Genomic DNA, 5,767 nt, shown 5'->3' with positions numbered 1-5,767 from the left:
TCGATCCCGGGACTCCAGGATCACGCCCTGAGCCGAAGGCAGTCGTCCAACCAACTGAGCCACCCAGGCGTCCCTCAGGGTCTCTTCTGATTCCATACAAATTTTAGCATTATTTTCTCCAGCTCTTTGAAAAATACCAATGGAATTTTGATCAGAATGGCATTAAATGTATAGATTGCTCTAGGCAGTATAGACATTTTAACAATGTTTATTCTTCCGATCCAAGAGCATGGAATGGTCTTCCATCTTTTTGTGTCTTCTTCAATTTCTTTCATGAGTGTTCTGTAGTTCCTTGAGTACAGTTCCTTTACCTCTTTGGTTAGGTTTATTCCCAGGTATCTTATGGTTCTTGGTGCTATCGTAAATGGAATTGATTCTCTAATTTCCCTTTCTGTATTTTCATTGTTAGTATATAAGAAAGCCACTGATTTCTGTACATTGACTTTGTATCCTGCCACATTGCTGAATTGCTGTATGAGTTCTAGTAGTTTGGGGGTGGAGTCTTTTGGGTTTTCCATATAAAGAATCATGTCATCTGCGAAGAGTGACAGTTTGGATACCTTTTATTTCTCTTTGTTGTCTGATTGCTGTTGCTAGGACTTCTAATACTATGTTGAACAAGAGTGGTGAGAGTGGGCATCCTTGTTGTTTTCCTGATCTCAACGGGAAGGCTGCAAGCTTTTTCCCATTGAGGATGATATAGCAGCAATGACCACGGTCGCCAAACTGTGGAAAGAACCAAGATGCTCTTCAACGGATGAATGGATAAGAAAGATGTGGTCCATAGACACTATGTGCACATACATATACACCATCAGAAAAGATGAATACCCAACTTTTGTAGCAACATGGACAGGACTGGAGGAGATTATGTTGAGTGAAATAAGTCAAGCAGAGAGAGTTAATTATCATATGATTTCACTTATTTGTGGAGCATAACAAATAGCATGGAGGACAAGGGGAGGTGGAGAGAAGGGAGTTGAGGGAAATTGGAAGGGGTGGTGAACCATGAGAGACTATGGACTCTGAAAAACAACCTGAGGGTTTTGAAGGGGCGGGGGGTGGGAGGTTGGGGGAACCAGGTGGTGGGTATTAGAGAAGGCACAGATTGCATGGAGCACTGGGTGTGGTGCAAAAACAATGAATACTGTTATGCTGAAAAGAAATAAAAAATTAAAAAATAAAAAATAAAAATAAATAAACCATCAGTGTAGCTCTTGTCTCCAGAAATATAAAATTGTCCCTTCTGTCAATGGATTAGGGACACACTACTTCCACATTCCATTCTAGAACCACACCTTCTCTGTTAGATCATTAATTGTGAATGGATAGTCCACGTAGTACCAAGGGGTGGCATTCTGTCTTTTCATAAATAAACTCTAAATTTAGATTTTATGAGATTGCATCTGATTGAAAGAACCTCAATATATCAACAACCCCAGTTACAATGTGGTCTGGGGAAGGCAATTTAGCAAGACATAGGTTATTGCTATAGAGTATGCCAATCTAATGTAGTAGATGACACTGTTCTATCTTCTTTTAATTTAAAAAATTTATACATATTAGGTAAGCAAAAGAGATCTCCTAACAGTGGATGCATACAAATGGATTTTTAAAAAACACATGAAAAGACAAACAAAAATACTGATTGGAGCTAGTAGCAACAACCACAAAAAGTTGTTAGGAGATCCCCAACAGTGAGGAGAACTGTAATTAAATTGCTGAATGGAGATCTTATGGCATATTTATTTATTCCCAAGCTACTTCTGTTTTCTAGAAGCTACTTCTCTTTGCTACTTCTGTTTGTATAGCTAGAGGGCAGAATTTAAAACATGAAATGATGAACTAGAAATTCTGTGAAGAAATCAAGGCACAGTGAATCTTATAACCATAGTAAGAACATGAATTTTATCCTGAGCTTTTATTGAGTTACTGGAATTATTTTAAGTACAGAGAACTAATCATGTCTGTGTTTATAGAAGGACAGTCCACAACTATATGAACCATGATATGGGCAGGAATGGGTGCTCCAAGCAGAAGGCAGACAAGGCAATGAACAGGAAGATGAGGTGGGTATTTGTAAATCACTAAATAAAAATGATGAGAATATGTGGAAATTTTATAGCAATGTTAATGGAAAGAAGATAGTTTATGTATTTAGATTGTATATCTAAAAATACTTAGAGTATTGGGAGTAGATAATTTAGATTTAGAAAACTATTTTGCATTATAGAACAATTTATAGCTATAGGGACAGGTTTGGGGAGAACATGATGAGTTCAAGTCCACATATTTAATATACTGACCTGCCTGAAGGTCTTCCACTAGCAGATATTTCACATATAGTTAATTATATGGACAAGTGGTACCTGAAGAAAAAGATCTGCTTCAGACATAAGTATTTTGTAAATCTTTACACATAGGCAATAAATGATGCTATAACTGTTGCTATTATTTAGATAATTTAAGTAAGGTCTTACATATCAAGCTGTATAGAGGCAGTAAAATACAGGATAGAAACTTCCAGAAAAACTTTTTAATCCACTAAAGGAGCCTGCAAAAAGACATAAGTTATGACCAAATAATTCCAGCCATCCAGAGTGGCTGCCCTGGCTATGGCAGCCCAGCCCTCTGGTGGAGGGAGGGGGTGGTTTCCACCACCTAAGGAGGAGACACACAGTCAGCCTGTCAACCCACACAGCCTACACCACCTGCACACTGCCTACCGTGTTGGAATGCTGGCACTGGAGATGCTGGGTCGCCGAGCACATAATGATCACCCCAACAACTTCTCCCGCTCCCCGCCTCCACACTGATGATGCCAAATGGTTGCTGGGCTGGCAGCAAAGCTGGGAGATGGTCATGGAGACGCTGCAGAGGCTGAGCCCTGCTCATGCCCACAACCACTTGCGTGCCCCAGCCTTCCACCAACTGGCGCAGCTCTGCCAGCAGGCTTACATGCAGTACATCCACCACCACCTGGTTCTCCTGACCCCTGCCGACTACGACGACTTTGTGAACACGATCCGCAGTGCCCGCAGCGCCTTCTGCCTGACACCCATGAGCATGATGCAGTTCAACGACAACCTGCAGAACCTCAAGCGCCACAAACAGACCAAGGAGCTGTGGCAGCGGGTCTCCCTCGAGATGACCACCTTCTTCCCATGAATCTAGCCCCTCTAGGGTCCTATACAGGGACACAGGCCTGTGGCTATGGGGACCCCTCACACAGGGAGTGAATCTTGGCTGGACACATCATCCCCACTCAGTTCTCTGGTAGCCCAGACTGGCAGCTGCTCCTGGGCTGTAGCCTGGGGCCAAGATGTCTCAGACGCTAGAAGCCTAGGGTTGGGGGAGACAGCCCTGTCTGGGAGGGTGCATTGGGTGGCCTTTGGTATTTATTTGGCATTTATAAATATATAAACTCCTTTCTTACTCTAGTCTGCCTGGGACTTCACCTTCCTTCCCTCCATGTGCAGATGAGCTTTGAACCGATGTGGGGGAAAGACTGTTATTTGCTTTAGTCTTAAGTTTCTCCCACTCCAGTGAGGCAGACAAAACAGAAAAATAAGGATTTTTATTAAGGACATTTCTAGCCCACAGCTAGGGATCATGCTTAGCTCTATGAGCCACTGTCCAGCCTAAAGAAAAAATACATATATACATATATATGTATATATAAAAGAAAATATAAGAAAAACCAGCAAATATAAGAAAAAATATATATATATATGAAAAACCCCTAGTTCAGTGACTGAGAATGCTGAACATATAGAAAGGTCAAAGAAGATCATATTGACAAGCTATGTATGGGAATACTACCTAAGTCATTGGAAACATTGATAAGAGTATTTAGAATAAAATGACAAGTAAAAAAACTGGAATTTATTGAGTTGAGGATGGAATAATTGATAAGGGAGTAAGAACGGTGAGAATAAATCACTTTCCCAGAAAGTTTGGGAGTAAAGCAAGAGATATTTGGTGACATCTGGTTAAAATCCAGGATCATAGAAGCAAAAGTAAAAGAGCTCTCTGGTCGTGTGTGTGTGTGTGTGTGTGTGTGTGTGTGTGTTTTCTTTACCTGTTTGTTGATTTACTTGTTTGTTACGCTGGGAGGTAATGAGTATACTTACACAATTGCACTATAGGGACAAAAATGGTAAAGTATATTTGTCATGGTGTGTTTTGCTGGGTTGATGCTGCTTTGTTTCTGGATTCATACTTGGGATGATCATGGGTTGCTGGAAAAAAATACTTAGAAGGAGGAGGAGAATCTAAGCATTCGATTTTCATTGGAGAATGGATTGAGCAAACGGTAAAATGACCAGAAAGATCAAAAGAAAGGGAAAAGAGAACAAGTTGCTTCAATTTTGAGAATTATTTTTGTAGACAGAAGCCAGCAGCCAGGTTACATAGTAGAAATTATGAAGTGAAATATCAAAAGAATATACTAATAAAACCTCTTTGTGGTGTAATCCTTTTTTTTTTTGCCAAATTTTAAACCTTTGGGGGTAAGATTTTATTCACATTTTAAAAGCATGACATTATGAGATTTCTCTAAGGGAGGGCAAAATTTAGTCAAGTTATAACAATATGATGATGAGAAAAAGACAAGAAAGGAGTGAGATCGAAAGAGCAACTCACATTTAATCTTTACATGAAATTTCAAGTGGGATATGGCCCTGTCTGAACTACAGATGAGAAAGTGGTGACTAGCACAGTTGTAAAAATGCACAACTAGAATGAAAACACAGATTTTAAAACCTATGAAAACTCCCACATGTTAACTCATTCATCACTGTAAAAGAGAAAAAAAATACCTCTTTTTAGAAGTAACAGAGCAAAAACTATAATTGGGCCCAGAAAACCTATTCTGTTCTTTTTTTTTAATTTTGAAAAATAAAACAAAATTTTTCAAGCTTTACTCTAAATCTTTGGTTTTCAGAAACAATAATTTATCAAAAAGAGAAATAATAACAAATAACAAAGAGCTTGAGTAGAGCAACTTTAAAGTGTGTATAAAGTAAATCTTCTGTGAAATGAAGAAGTTGCACAAAGGTCTTTAATAGAATGAGGAAATATTGTTCATTTATTAAAATACATGCATGGTACTTATTATGCTATGTTCTCCTGACTTTGCAAACATTGATTCATTTACTCCTTATCTGTATCTATTTATTTTTTTCTTTTATAGGAAAGGAGATTCAGCTGTATTTGAAAGTAAGAAAATTTAATCGAGGGAATTGATCAAGAGCAGAACAACTAAACAAGGGAAGGTAGAATATCCCAATTAACAACAACAGAAACCTGTACCAGTTTTCAAGTGGAGGGAAAAATGAGAGGAACAGGGATTGTCAGAGCACCTGGCCCAAGTGACCAACAGAAGGTGGAAAAACAGATCCCTCCAGTGGTAGCTACTGTCCCTGGAGAGCTGTAGACATCCAGGAAGCCATGAACTCAGGGAGGATATCCATGGTTCCTAGGGAAACCACAGAAGCAGAGGGAGTGTTGTGGGCTCACTTGTGTCCCTAGCGCCCCCCCCCCATTCATATGTTGAAGTCCTAGGCCTCGGTTCCTCAGAATGTGACAATATTTGAAGATAGGGCCTTAAAAGCAGTAATTAGGTAAATGACATCATACAGGTGAGCCCTAAACCATCTGTCTGGTGTCCATATGAAAAGAGAAGATTGGGACACACACAAGAGACATGACGAGTGTGTGCATATGGAGGAGAGTTCATTTAAGACACTGTGCAAAGGCAGCCATC

General features: G+C 39.6%; 1 pseudogene; it reads left to right on the top strand.

The window, feature by feature from the left end:
• Positions 1–2,615: 2,615 nt before the first annotated feature.
• On the top strand, positions 2,616–3,168 carry LOC122910013 (annotated as a pseudogene).
• Positions 3,169–5,767: the final 2,599 nt, after the last annotated feature.

The sequence above is a fragment of the Neovison vison genome, chromosome 6, assembly GCF_020171115.1.
Source record: "Neovison vison isolate M4711 chromosome 6, ASM_NN_V1, whole genome shotgun sequence".
Classification (NCBI taxonomy): domain Eukaryota; kingdom Metazoa; phylum Chordata; class Mammalia; order Carnivora; family Mustelidae; genus Neogale; species Neogale vison.
Note: the sequence above shows the minus strand (reverse complement) of the source record. Positions and strands in the feature narration are given on the sequence as shown.